Below are 14337 nucleotides of genomic sequence, written 5' to 3' on the forward strand. Positions count from 1 at the left end.
ACGTCTTCAAAAGCCACGTCTCCTCCAAACTCACAAACTTGCCCGAATTTAATAGGGAGCACCAAACATGTGACATTGAAAGGTGGAAGAAAGTTTTATTCTCTGACGAGAAAGAAAATTAACCTGGACGGTCGTGATGGCTTACTGGCATGACAAAAGATCCCACTGGAGATGTTTTCTATGCAGCACAGTGGAGGAGGCTCCATCATGATCTAAGGTGCTTTTTCCTTCAATGGGAAAATAGAGCTTCAGGTTGTGCAGGGGCGTCAAACTTGACTTTTTTTTTTGTCCCATAACTCAGAATCTTTTAAGAGGTCTTATTGCGTCCAACCTCGGCAGCGATGGCGCGTTCCTGCCACGTTCAAAGACAGAAAAGCCCTTTTGCCTTTGCCATCAGGAGATCATGACAGTGTGACTGCCTGAAGGACAATGACATGAAAGACATATTTTTGCACAGGTTTAAACTTTTTAAGGCTATGGTCTTAAATTTTTGATCAGCTGATGAACAGCCTGTTGGAGTTTAAATGCAGATTTCAATAAATTGCCTATTCGCTTTTTGTCTCTTGCTCCTGTTTCTTCTTTTGGCATTTTGTGGAATTATTTTCAGTATTTTTTCGATCCACCAGTGCAAAATGCAAATAGCCTAGTTGTAATGTTCTGTTCAGGAATGTACTGTTATTGCTGGTAACGTTCGTCAGCTATAACCTACATGAAACACGTGTTTTAGAATCATAATGACGAATTGGTTAAGAAACATGTTAGAAAAACATTTAAATATTTTTGCTCAGTCTTTTTGTTTATAATTGTTGAATGTTTATAATAAGTGGGGAAAGCACATTTGACTAGAATATTTGCTGTTAATAGAGCAAAAGTTATAATATGGCTCGAACACTGTAATGTACAATGTTCTCTTTAGATAGGATCATGGCTGTGGTCTAAAATAGTTTAGGATATTGAGTTTACTTATTGTACCATTAGGTGGCAGTCTTAGCTCAACGGTACTTGCATTAAGTCTGTGGTGAAGTCACTTCCATTGTCAAACAAAATTCAAACAAAAAGGAAAACAGCTGAATACAAAAACCCAAGCATCAAAAATATATCAACATGACACTTTATTTTTTCTTCAATAAATAATTTACAGTATTTACAGGTGGTGTGTGGCACCGCTTTAGTCCTACATACAAAAACAGACTAAGCTGTCTGGTATCTCCCATTCAATGTTAATACATTTGAAAACGTTATCATTCACTTTTATTTTTTTAGCATTACAAGTTTGATAACCTCTTTCACCATCAAGTTAAAACCAAGTAAGAGCTAGGTTAAAGAGAATAAAAACATAAAGTGCTTTTGTAATAAACAACACATGAACACCGCAAGTCACACGTTTCCTACTTTGTATTTAGTTAAAAGACATGGTGTCTGTTTTAATCTGTTTCCAAATTAAATTGTAAGTCCCTTATCTTATGTTTTTGGTGCTTTTGTACATAATATCCCTTTACATCTAAAGGTAAATTTGACCACACCCTCTGATGTACCAAAAAACATTAGCACAAAATATTATTTGCCAAATCACACAAACTTATATACATGTCACATTACACATATAAATCCAAAAAGCACTGACAACACAAGCACACTTAAACACAAAAGTCATTACAATCATTTTGCATGCTTTCAAAAGTCTCTTTAAAGCCATGAACTGCACCTACAACACAAGCTATCTCAGCAGTAGTAAGGCTCGCAAAACTTTACAGTGTAAGAATAAATTACTGTGAAGTCTCTCAGAGGATTCTTTATGCATAATTAATATCTAAACCTTATTTTCATAGTTCAAACTTTTTACTAAGAGAAAACAAACACTGATAAGTGACAGCTGTGAAAGATGTACTTAGAAGAATGGGACATGATGAAGATGAAGTTATGTGGGCTTCATCTTCCATAAAGACCTCTCTAACAGTCTCTAGACATGGCCCATAAAACTATTAGGCTACCAAGGGTGCAGTTTCACTCTTCAAAATAGTGGTGCTATGTATCGTGTGACTTTAGCTCGCCAATATTACTACTTCTATTTACAATACTGAGTGCCAGAAATCCTGAGCCTGCTAATGGCTGAAGAGCAAATGCCCCCATTTCAAATGTCACAAGAAATGCATGGCAGATGTTCTCATAAGCTCCTGCACTGGTCCATCCACCACACTGTATTTAGCAGCACCTTCCAATATTATACACAATCAGGACATCTGGTTCAAGCCCAAATACTTAAGCAAACCACAAAAGGTCCCATGAGAAAGCGAGAGAGAGATAATTCAGCTGTTTGGGAAATTGTTGGCACCATGGCTTGTTCTTTGGCAAAACGCCTCCGCCATAAATTCACAGATCTACAGAGTCGTGAGTTAAACAGGGCCTACAGCACAGCCACGTCGACACCCTTTTGAAATGGAGAGCAAGGCGTTGCTCTTTAAGAAGCAGTAAGGATGACTGATGGACCTCCCTTGTGGGTCCCATCTCAAACTGCAAACATTGTATGGAGGAACTTGGCTCTCTCCTGGATATATATACGTTGATGGTAATGCTACCTACTGAAAACTGACATGAATATTTTTCCACAAATGCGTATATCTGAAGCTAGTGTTTTCAGAGACAACTCTGTCTTGGGCTATACCATTGTATGACGTGGATTTATCACTCAGTGGCTTTTACTTTATGAACAAAGTAAAGAAACTTATTCTCTATAATTGTTCAGGCTGATTTTGAACACCCAATTTGACAATGGAGGGAATTCAATAAATATTTTCTGAAATTATAACACCTAAGCAGTATGGGTGTAGTTTAAAGTCTGTTTGACACAATGGCTGACACCCTTTTTTATATGAAATGTAGGAAAAGAGCTCTTGGCAGGCAGTAAAACTTCTTACTGACCCATGAACCACCACACCAGAGCTATATTAGGACCCTGGGTGCAATATACAGATATTCTGAAACACTTCACACATACACACACACATACACACAAAATAACACATCTTTCTTTTGCACACACACATAAAAAAAACTATACAAAAAGCCTGATGTTATGGCCTGTTAATCTCCTCTGTAGACAACATGAGTTACTAGTCTGACATGGCCTTGGCCAGGGGGTTTTCTCTAGAAAGCTAACTTTTTTTCAGAAGCTGGAGCTTCTTCAAAGAGAAAACCCCTATTGGCCCTCCAGCATTTGGAGACATTAATAAAAGCTCCTGTCACGTCCTCCAGCCTGGCTCCGAGAGACATACTTCACCTCTCACTTGGCATCAAGTGAACTGTAGAACATCTCCAAGCTCTTCTTTCTGCAAAGGATCATCCCCCTCTCACTCCTGTCAGTTGCACATCACCCTGGTGGGAACAAGGGTGGTTTAATCTGACTTGGGTCTCAGGACCTCTCAGCGCTGCGTTCTCTGTCATGAAGCAGTTATGAGATCAGCAGGATGACCACAGAGATGGGTGGATCTCCAGGAACGCTTCTGCTCTGGCCTGATGAATGAACATACGTGATGATGATGAGAGATGAGTCCATGGTGTGATACAAGACACACAAGTGTGAAAGCCCTCAGCAGAGGCTCAGGCTCTAGATGAGAAGCCCAGCCTCTGGTAGATGGAACACAACACGGTGAGAGCAGCATTTCACATGCATACAGCATCTTACAACCATCTAACAAGGATGTCCAATGGGGACTACAGACGAATGGAAAATGAGCCAGTCCACAACTGTATGACAACAAGGCTGATGAGGATTAAGACACTAAAACCCCATTTTTCTGAGGCAGAGTTGAATATTGTATCCTTTTCAAAGAGGTGATACTTGTCTTTGTTGGAGTGGAGCATTTTAACATCCTCAAAGGCGTAGTAGGCTGCCAGGGTGAAGTTGATGTCCCCAGAAGATAGCAGGTCAAAAACACAGGATTGGAAATACAAATCCTCAACTGGTAGACGTTCTTTGCACTTGGCCATGGCTGACTGGTATGTGAAGCCATTAATAGGAGCTCCTGGCCGTCCCCTGCTTAAGACTTGGCTTTCTGTCGCCCGCACTCTGAAGGTCCTGAAGTCTATTCGCTGGTTTGCAGGGCAACCATGCAGGCAGAGGTAAAGATCCTGGCTGTCCTGGTCCTCCACTGAATTCACAACCTCCTCTGGCATCCGCACCGCAAATGTGAGGTAGCGGCCAACCTGCCGTACTACAATAGTGGTGCCGATATAGCGTGCCTGGATCTCCACGTGTTGTCCAGGCACCTTCTCTACTATGCGTAAAGTGTTGGCCCCATGGCGGTCACCCCCGTTCTTTGAACCATCAGCAAATGCAGCAGGAAGCTCATCAGTCTCTGCATGGTACATCTTCTGGTCTACACATTCTTGAAAGTTCTTGAAGATGATTGTTAGCTGTGGTAAAAGTGAGAGTGAGAAAAAGTGAGAACAGTATTCAAGATCAATTAAGGTTCTGGACATAAATACTTTAGAACAAAACAATTTTAGCAGGAAAAACATGGCTAGAAAACATATAAAGTGCACAAAGTTTTGATGTTGAAAATGCTATATTTGTTCAATTAAAACCAGCCAACAAACAGCAACCACAGACATAAAGTGTTTTATGCACCACTGCATATGTCAAAATATGGTGACTAAGTACTCCATTCTGCATAACCGAGCCTTGTCTTTATAAAACCAGATGACTGTGTAGTGCAGACCCTCCAAGCCCAGAAGCTTTCGTAATGTCACATTTCAGCAGCAGCTCAAGATACAGGGGGCCAATGTAAACGCACTCTGGAGAAACACAGGTCCAGTCTATGTTACAGCAGGCCTTAGTATGCAGACACAAAGACAATCCATTCATGCTGCTCAGAGCCTGCCTGTGAACCCCGGATTCAGCTCCAGGGAGTGGACTCGCGCCAGCTAGAGAGCACAGCCTGCACAGGGGCTAATTAGAGAAGGCTGCTCCTACCTCTGACTCCTCCAGCAAGCTGCCATTAGGAGGCCAATGGACTGCTGACACATATGTGACCTCAGGATGTCCAGGCTGCTCTGATCTTGCAAATGATGCATATGAGTGTGTGCATGTGTGTCTATGTCTGGAGACTAAGTTAAACCAAACCACCCTATAATCACTAATGGTGCAGTGATCTACCTCCTGTTAGCGCCACCCTAGTTTTTCGCAGGACAGCGAGAGCTTGTTTAAAGCAAAGGGTCTATCAATAAACAAGGGATGTCTTGTTTGCACAGGTGCCATCTGCCTGCAGACCTGTTTGTGCATTTGTCCAAGCTGAATGACCTCTGAGCCACTGTCATTTATTCAAAAACAGTCGGCTTAACAAAAATATCACAATCCCTTTCCCTCCTACAAGAAAGAACTGTGGGTCCATCTACTTAATGGGGAATCATTAGAGGTTTTTGATGGCGGAAAATTGCTCTGTTTCCTAATGTGACTGAGTACAAAGTTCTTGTGTTTTTCTGCCACAAGGAAAAACTCTGAAAAACATTCAACCCTGGTCACACAATTTTACAGCAGCCAAAAGGACATCAGGCATAGTGAAATTAGCATTCGGCAATCGGACAAATAAACTTGAAGTCCTGTGTTTTCACCTTAGGCTCCACAGCTGGCCAATTCTAAGGCAGCTCCCCAGTTTGACCAATGGGCCGTAAAGCAAAACAATGATAATTTATGAGGTATGAGGGCCAACTAATGCAGAGAAAATATCAGCAGTTTCCTGTATGGACTGAGCACTTAGTTAAAACAACAAGACTCCTAAATCACACAAACAATGGCAAGGGCTGCCACAGATATAGTAGCATTAGTTCTGTCTGTCGGAAAAAAATGAAGGCACATAAGTCTGCTTACATTCTAATTTATTACTTCTCTTTTGTTGCTGGCATTTAAAAAACAAAACAAAAAAAGCATCAGATTTTCGCCAATTGTCTTATCTCTTCTTCATCTGTCTTGGAACACATCCAAATGCTAACTACAGTCTGCACTTACAAGGTCTGCTTTCTCTTCCCACTGGTAAAACCACACTTTCACCATCAACTAGCTCCATGCTGAAACCGTTCCTTAAAAGGTTGGTGAAATGAGACCGAGACTGATGCTGAAATGACTTTTACTTGTTTTTTATGTGAGGTACAAAATATCCTTACCTTACTAGTAGCCGTAGGTGGTTTAGCAGAAGATCTAGGGAGTGTTTGTGTGTTTGTAAGATGGGTAGTTATTGTGATTATTGTGAATGGGTGGCTAGGCTCCCTCAGTCTGAAAGTCATCGTTGAATGTGCGGAGATGTGGGTCCCCAAAAAAGCCGCAGTGAGTGTAATTGGGAGGCGCAGCATTACGTGGTAGACTCCGCTCATAATGGCACACCTCTGGCCTGTCGGAAGGAACGTTGAAGTCCGGTGGTGGCTGGACTGGGGGCGGGGGTGTGCGGGCACGAGGCTGGGTAGTGGGCCCTTCTTTGGAACAGTTGTGTTGGCTCATCAGATCCTCTATACCATGTTGGGCTGAATGGTAGGCCAGGTCACCCCGGCATGTACGGGCAGTGCGACGTACACAGTTGTTATATGCTCGCAGAGCAGTGCAGAACTCCTCTTCTGGGCCAGAGCTGGAGGTGGAGGCCCAGAACTCAGAGTTACACTTTAGGATCTTACACTGCAGAGTTACTGTAAAGTCAAAAGAGAGATAGCATAAACACACTGTCATGGTCAAACCAAGTTTACAGAAAGCTAAAATGAAATAAGCATCAACCAGAGTAGCTGACAAAACTGATTAAGCTTTTAAATTAAAAAGTAACAGTTAAAATAAAAACAAAGGCTTATGAGGAAAAGTGTCGTAAAATAACAACATCCTTCACATTTTTATTCAAGAATAGCCCATTTTCATTTCTTACAGTTAATTTTACACCCTTTTTGCACTTTTTAGACACATTTCATTTAGGAATACATTTTATTCTGATTATGTCAGTACTGAACTTCAAATGAGGTTCAGTTTATTGTGTTATGTTCATGAATGCCAGTTGCTCAAGGCTCTCATAACAACACATGAATTCTCTCTACATCTGAACAAAGTGAGGCTTTAATTCCATCAGTAATAATAATAAAAAAAAAATACAACAACATTCCAACCAAGTTCCAAGTTTATGTGTTTTGCCAACTTCCATCAAGTCTAAGTGCTCTAAATGTAGTATAAAGCAAGGCTATTGTCGTCTTGTTGCCTTTTCAAAAGTAAATTAAACAAAAAAACATTCAAGTAGGCCAATCAAGGTTTGTTGATTTTATGTGAAATTCTAAATGTTAATGGGAAACTCTGATTATGTCTGTCACAGGGGAGAAAAGTTCAACACTTAAGAGCTATTGTAATACAAAACGTAAAGCAATAAGCATCTAAATAGGCATCATTACAAAGTAATGAACTCTCGACAGGCTTATCTAACTTCATTACTTCACCATGAATGACATCACTTTATATTAGTAAATGGGCTGTATGCTTTATTGAAAAATCCTTGACTGATTCCAAGATCCCAGTTGGATATCTAGCAATTTTACACTGTTTAAGGTGCAACACAAATTAATAGCAATTAAACACAAATGGGAAGGAAGCCTTCAAACTGACAATAACACCAGCAAAAGTCTATTATTTAGAAGTGCTAATCATCTCATATAAAATTCACACTCATTCACACCTTATGCTGTCTCTTTGCATTGCTAAGCAGATCATGGGGGTGCTTTTGAGTAAAGCACTGTGGGTGTCAGTGACCGAGAGCAAATGTACATCTGAAAAAAAAATCACTTAGGGCTTTAACAGAAGGGGGTAGCTGTTTGTGTGTGTGCGTATGTGTGTGTCTGTGGGAGGGTGTAGTCCTAGGACTCTGAATGAAGACAATGCAATTTGCCATTGAGAAGAAACCAGCAGAGTCATAAATTAGCCCTGTGTAAAGGGATTAGGTAGAGTTTCATCAGCCATGCAAGGCAGGAGGGAAGGGGGGCTAAGGACTGCCTTAAAGAAACAGGATCTCTGGAGAGAAACTGGCTCCAGGACCAATGGGTGGAACACAGAGTAGGTCTCACCATTCCACAGGTCAAACTTGATATGAGATAGCCACCTGTCCAGAGCAAAAGGCCATAATCAAAGGCAAAAGCAATTTCAAGCACATTCCCCTTTCTTGGATTACAAGATCTGAATTGAAATCTGAAGGGTTTTCAGTCATGTGGTTTTTCATCATTTTCGTTTGATAAAATGCAAGGACATGCCAAAACTACACACAACTTTGTTTCCAAATGATCATGCAACAATCTTTGCTGTCTATCCACCTACCAGCTACAAAGGGCATTTATCATCCATCTGATAAGAGACAATAGGCTCATTTAAGATGTCAACAACTAATGCTTGCATGATTGCCTTTTGTTTGGTGTTAAATAACTTGAAAGAAGATGTGACACAGGGTGTGAAATCAAATTGCACACTACTTACAACTGACCAGAGCCTTGACAGAACAAAACAACACTTGTAAATTCCACTAGTGAAATACAGGAATTAGGAATAGCACTCTTTGTTTTTTTTTTTGCAATAAATACTACTTTGTAAACAAAAAACAAAAAAATCGGCAGGACTTCAACAGTAATTTTCTGCAATAAAATAGGTCATTTATCATTTAATACCATATTGGTATAAACACTCGGCATAGAAAAAATATCAATAATGGTGACAATCTATTTTCAAGTTTAGAAAAAAAACCTTACAAAACAAGTAGCTTAAAGAAACAGCAACAGCAAAAATGTATTCATGCTGCAGTGTATGCTGGGAACATCAGTGTTAAATTCATACTGTGGACATCAAAATATTAGGCTACAGTTAATCTATAAACACAAGACTATAGTGTAGTGCAGACAGGGATAATGTCTGTGATCCTACAACACTACACTTTACTGTTTCCTACTACTGTTCACTGTAAAGTCATAGCATACTGTATTTACAGTACAGTAAATTCAGATATTCTTCTGTGAATTTAACCATGCACATATCTATTTAAAATATCCATACAGACAACTTCTGCCATTTTTAGATTTTAAGTAATATTTTATGTTCAATTTAAAAACTTTTTTTTTTTTACTTTTGAAGACGGTCTTCACGCGTTTTAAAAGGCTTTACTGTGTTTGTGAAATGGTTTTTGGGAATTTTGCCCCCACAAGCCCAGCGAAGGCATGTTATAGATGTGGAGGGTTCGCTTCCCCTCCCCCAAACACAAAAGCACGTCTCCGCCAGAGCTGTGGGAAACACTGCGGTAGTGCAGCAGAATCGAACCGAACCTTCGGATCGCTACGTTTTTATCGCACGGTTTTAGCAATGGCTCTAAAACAAATTAAATCATCACTATAGCTATGCAAACGTGCTTGTTTTTTCGCATATTTTTAATGCGAAAAAGTTTAGATGGAAATGTAACACCTTTAACTCAAATGTATTATGTGTAGCGTAAACTTGAAAGTTATAAACAACATTATTCAAGCGTGCATAATGAAGGAATGCACACTGACATGTTTTAGAAGATAAATAGCCTAACTTTTACCAGACATAACTGGGTCATGACTAAACAAAATACACCCAACTGCGTTTAATTTGCTGCTAAGTAACAAAGCATGCGTTTGTCTGCGTTGTTTTAACATATTTAACTGCTTTGAGTGTTTGCTGTTTTGTAGCGATTATGTTGCATCATTGTTTCGACAAATGAATTCCAAATAAACATCCTTATTTCCAGTCCTAAAACTCGAATTAGAGTCTCCATGATAAATGTTTTTCTTACCTTCTGGAAACAGACAGAGAAACACAACAACGAACTGGCAGACTTGTAGCGCCGATGGTGCTGCTCCTTTCCCCATAACCATCCATCCAGCACGGGACAGCGCTCCTCTCCTCTCCCTATTTACACCAGCAATGTGAGGAAAGGCGAATTAGAGCAATGCTGGGGCTTTCCGTTTGATTAAGTTGCTGGAGACTGAAAACCGCAACACAACGAAATCATGCCGTCCGCCCTTCCGTCGTACAAATATCGCTGCTTTTTGTCAGGTATTCTCAGTGTTCACACATTCCCAACCCTCACTAGAAACGTGCCATCGAGCTTCCAGTTCGCTAGTGTCAAGAGGGTGCAGCCTACACTGCGAAGTGCACCAATAAGAAGTCACTGTTTAGCCACCAACCCCTCACTAGTTTCAAATTACGCCTGAGCTTTGAAAAGTACTTCACCCGTTTGCAATGTAGGCTGCGAACTCATGAAAGTGAACACATTGTTACTTTTTAATAAATTAAAGTGTAATACTTTCCTGTGCAGCTGTATGCATTTTCAATTCGGAGAGAATCAAAATGAGACTGAAAATGTATTTAAATCAAGTTCTAAAATTACTATGGTAATTAGCCTAAATAGCATTTACTTTTCTTATACACAAATTCACCAATACGTCTGACAATTTAATCCCATTTTTCATCCCAGTAGTTGATGTATTGCAAACAAAGTTGTTCACTACAAATGAAAGTAGGCTACAGAATGTCTTGTTTTGATTTTTGCATGGCTAGTGTAAATAGTAACAAGTCCAGATTTAGTATACATAATAATTAAGCGTCCATTATTAATGTATCCAAGAAAGATAGCTCTGTCTGTCTCATATAAATCATAATCACAATAAGTGTTAGTGATCACAGTACGGTTGAAAAAACAGCCCCATTTTGAAGAAATAGTTGTGACTGAGTCATATTATATAGGCTAATTGAAAATTTGCAAATACACATGAATTCATTCTTTTAGGCCTATATTAACAATAAAATGTTACTATATTGTTGTTACTACTTGTAATCTGAAATAAAACATACTTTCAATAACCTTTTTACATTTTTTATACATGATGAAAATGTTATATATGCCTAGAAGATTCTGAAGACCTTGATTTCTTTGGTTCAGGTCTTTAATTGGGGATGGATCTTAACTCTGCAGGACAGTAGCCCCCCATCAGGAGCAGATTGGATGGACACCCCTGTGTTACATAGCCAACTCATTTAAATGCCAAAGAGTGAACCAGTTTCTGATTAAAACTGAATTAGGAATTTATGATTTATTTATACAGTAGACTGATTTTAGGAAGAAATCAGAAAGGAAGGATTCTGTCCAAACTTTCAAATTAAAAACAGAAGAGAATCCCATACCCCCCTCAATTAATTGGAACGGTATGATGTATGATCACCTGTTACATAGTGTTCTGTCTCTGTCAATGTAAATGCATCCACCTAAGCATCAGCATACATAATCAGTGCCTAGGGTTTATAAAACATCTAGCCAATATGTGATGTGACACCAGTTGAGAGATCTAAGCTCATGTCAATGCATTTGCTTCATTAAATCCCCCTGACAGATTACCTTAACAAGATGCACTGCTATAAAATGTGAAATATTTATATAATGCATAATCATACTAGGACTACTTTTTTGTTTGTGTGAACATATGAGATGAAGGACGAATAAGACTCGCCATCTATAAAGTAAATAAGCTATTAAAGTATTATTAAAGTACTATTAAAGTAATAAACAATCTGATCATAAATGTCTTGTTGAGATTTTCACAGGTCAAGGTAACTGAAAGGTCCTAAAAAAAGAGGGGAATGTGGATTTATTATAGGGCAGGCTATATGGTTTTTGTTTTTAGTGATCAGCTGTTGCAGTCCAACAGATGGCGCTTGCACAGTGGTGGAGAATGAATGATATCTCCAGAGATGCGTCCTCGTGTATAAGGTTTTGTAAGAACCATATTATTTACAGTTCAATTGTGATGTCTTCATTTTTCTTCATTATGATACCTTGTCTTTAATAAGAAAATATCGATGGTGTTGTGAACCCAACACAGATGTTCTCTAACCATTTGTTAGATTAATTGATCATTAACAGCATGTCTATGATTCCTAGTGCGACAGAGGCTAAAATATAAAAATTTAGAGACAGAGCAAAATAACACTCATTAGTGACAGCAGCTGTGCACAACATATAAAAATCCCGTTCTCCCTTTCTTCTATCCTAATTAATGCAAAACATTTAAATTATTCCTGATATTAAACACAATCCTTATATTTAGATCAGCAGTGAAGATAAAGAACTGGACTAGCTACAATGTAATGCAGATTTTTAAGTCAAAACCTATAAGAGACTATGCAATATAGGCTACTGTTCTCTGTACCATTTAAGAGAAGGTATTCACTGTTTAAGTAGATAACCACTGCATACTGTTTAGAAGTAATCGAAGTTATTCGTCAAGAAATCAACCAGAACCCACCTTTTTGAATGCATGGAGCTCTTCAACACTTTTGGGTTGAGTTTCTTTGCAGAACCGGGATGAAGCTTGCGGGTCGAATCCGGACTGAAGCGCGTACAGGCGTGCTTTGTACCAGTAATCCGAAATTCTTATTTAAGTCTATACATCGTTGTAAAACTAAAGGTTAAGCACTCCTGTCGTCCCTGCATGATGTCCCTTGTTTATTAGCTGTTTATTATTTTAAACGCAGGATAGGTTTTTATCTAAACGCTGCTAATCTTCTTGCGGTGTCTGATGTTATTTTCATCGGTGTCGTGATCTGGAAATGAAGCTACGATCCGTCAACCAGTTTATCGAGAGACACACGATAAAAAAGAAAACCTCGGAAATGTTTTCGAATCAATAGTGTTCTTCATTTTGCCGTGGTATTCCCAAGATTCCTCTGTGGCTCTCAGGACTTGAGTAGGAAGAGCCCTCGGGGCAGCAGTGTTGATAGCGCTGGCTCGTTTCCTCGCCTCAGTGTTGTGAAAGGACGAGTTTGAAAGTGAGGCACAATGATCAGCGCTGCAGTCTCGAACTCCCCACACTGTCATAGTCAATACAGGCTTATGTCTGTTAAACCAAGCTTTAAGAATATCGTTAAGATTATAATGTATCTGGATTAGAAAACACATTTTGTTTAAACATTTTCTATCTGTAATTTAGTGTTGTGTTGTGTGTGTGTGTGTGTGTGTGTGTGTGTGTGTCTCAACAGATATAATTACTATACCTATCTGCTACAACTTGAAGTAGCCTAGTTAACCAATCCACTACTTATCCATAAACTGTGTAAATCAGCCTAATGAAGTGCTGTTGTTACAATCCATCCAACTACTGGATGGTCTTTAACAATAGCCTAATACAAAACGTGGACATTTTAATTTTTGTGTATAAATTTAATGTGGTCATCAAATTACATGTGCAAAATCACATGTAAAAACTGATATTGTGAGTGTGATATTGCTTTTATACAACAGTACCCTATATTATACAACTGCTATTCGCACAGTATATTACTTAGGCTATACAAAGAAATTATATGCAAATACAATATGTTTTAGATAAATACTAGTAGGTTCTTATTTGATCAACTACAGCAAACAATAATAGTTTGAAAATTGCAGAACCATCAGGCTTTGAGTAGTAGCCTACCAAGCAACACACAGACTGAAAGCTGATCTGGAACAGAGTATTCTTCTCACAGCATTCAGTACTTACTTGACTCTAGTCTTTCTTGCATATAACTTTCCACACAGAGAAGAAGTGAAAGCGATAACACTGACACTTGGGCTGTGTCCAAAATTGCATACTCTAGGTATTTCTTCTGAATAAGTACTTATTTGGTGCCCATGAGTAGCATAAATGTAATCTAGATGTACTGTATTCATCATGTTGTCGTGTGACCATCAATGTCAGTTGCGTCACCTCACTGCCATTCACAAATCCTCACCCATGGCCTCATGGGATAGTAAAATATCAGATGCACAGTTCAGAAGTTTTTTGCCTATATGAATACTGTGAATTTGGGCATATTACTATATAGGAAGTATGCCATTTCAAATGCAGCTTTTGACTTTTAAAAACTAGTTCTGATTGAAGCTGTGCACATGCCTAGCAGATGTTGGCTCACAGGGACCCAGGTTTGAGTCTATCCTGGCTCCCAAACCGTCTAACCCTTACATTTCTCCTACATGTCAAATTAAACAAGAGAACCTGCTGAATCAGATGAAACCCAACTTTAACATCCATTAACATAATCGCAAATCAAAAGTTCAGGCTACAGTGTATTTATTTAAGAAAATCCTTAAAAGTAGGCGTACATGGTTACAAACATGTCATACAAACAAACTATATAAACTAGACTTGGTTTATTGTTGGGTGTAATTACATGCAACCTCTTAGTAAAAGCAGTCAAGGTACAAATAATGTAATTAGACAGTCTAAATGTAAATGGCACAGATCCAGAAAGTAACTAAAGTGTTAGAAACAAGACTGGCTGCTCTG

The 14337-nt window shown here is 39.0% G+C and overlaps 1 pseudogene; it reads right to left on the reverse strand.

Moving 5' to 3' along the window:
• Positions 1-1097: 1097 nt before the first annotated feature.
• On the reverse strand, positions 1098-12918 carry LOC109110028 (annotated as a pseudogene).
• Positions 12919-14337: the final 1419 nt, after the last annotated feature.

The sequence above is a fragment of the Cyprinus carpio genome, chromosome B18 (genome assembly GCF_018340385.1).
Source record: "Cyprinus carpio isolate SPL01 chromosome B18, ASM1834038v1, whole genome shotgun sequence".
Classification (NCBI taxonomy): domain Eukaryota; kingdom Metazoa; phylum Chordata; class Actinopteri; order Cypriniformes; family Cyprinidae; genus Cyprinus; species Cyprinus carpio.